The following is a 431-nucleotide window of genomic DNA, read 5'->3' on the forward strand; positions in this document are numbered from 1 at the left end:
ATCTATATATATATAAAAAATGGAGATAAAACTTTGAAGTGTTACTACTATGTAGTAGTTAGGTATATTTACAAATGTATGTATCTAAAAGCATGATATTTATAAAGGACTAGGCATTATATTAGGTTATTCTTGGATTGCTATAAAGAAACAGATGAGACTGGGTACTTTATGAGGAAAAGAGGGTTTTTTTTTTGTTTTTTGTTTTTTTTTAGAGAGAGTCTTGCTCTGTCACCAAGGCTGGAGTGCAGTGGCGTAATCTCGGCTCACTGCAACCTGTGCCTCCTGGGTTCACGCCATTCTCCTGCCTCAGCCTCCCAAGTAGCTGGGACTACAGGCACGTGCCACCATGCCCGGCTAATTTTTTGTATTTTTAGTAGAGACAGGGTTTCACCTTGTTAGCCAGGATGGTCTCAATCTCCTGACCTCGT

At 39.7% G+C, this 431-nt stretch overlaps 1 protein-coding gene across 6 annotated transcripts in view; it reads left to right on the forward strand.

Annotated features, from left to right (window-relative positions):
• Positions 1–431, forward strand: part of FOPNL (FGFR1OP N-terminal like) — a 32,043-nt gene that overhangs the window by 6,409 nt on the left and 25,203 nt on the right. The gene's annotated exons all lie outside the window — the stretch shown is intronic.

This window comes from Colobus angolensis, unplaced genomic scaffold (genome assembly GCF_000951035.1).
Source record: "Colobus angolensis palliatus isolate OR3802 unplaced genomic scaffold, Cang.pa_1.0 Scaffold406, whole genome shotgun sequence".
In the NCBI taxonomy this organism is placed as follows: Eukaryota; Metazoa; Chordata; class Mammalia; order Primates; family Cercopithecidae; genus Colobus; species Colobus angolensis.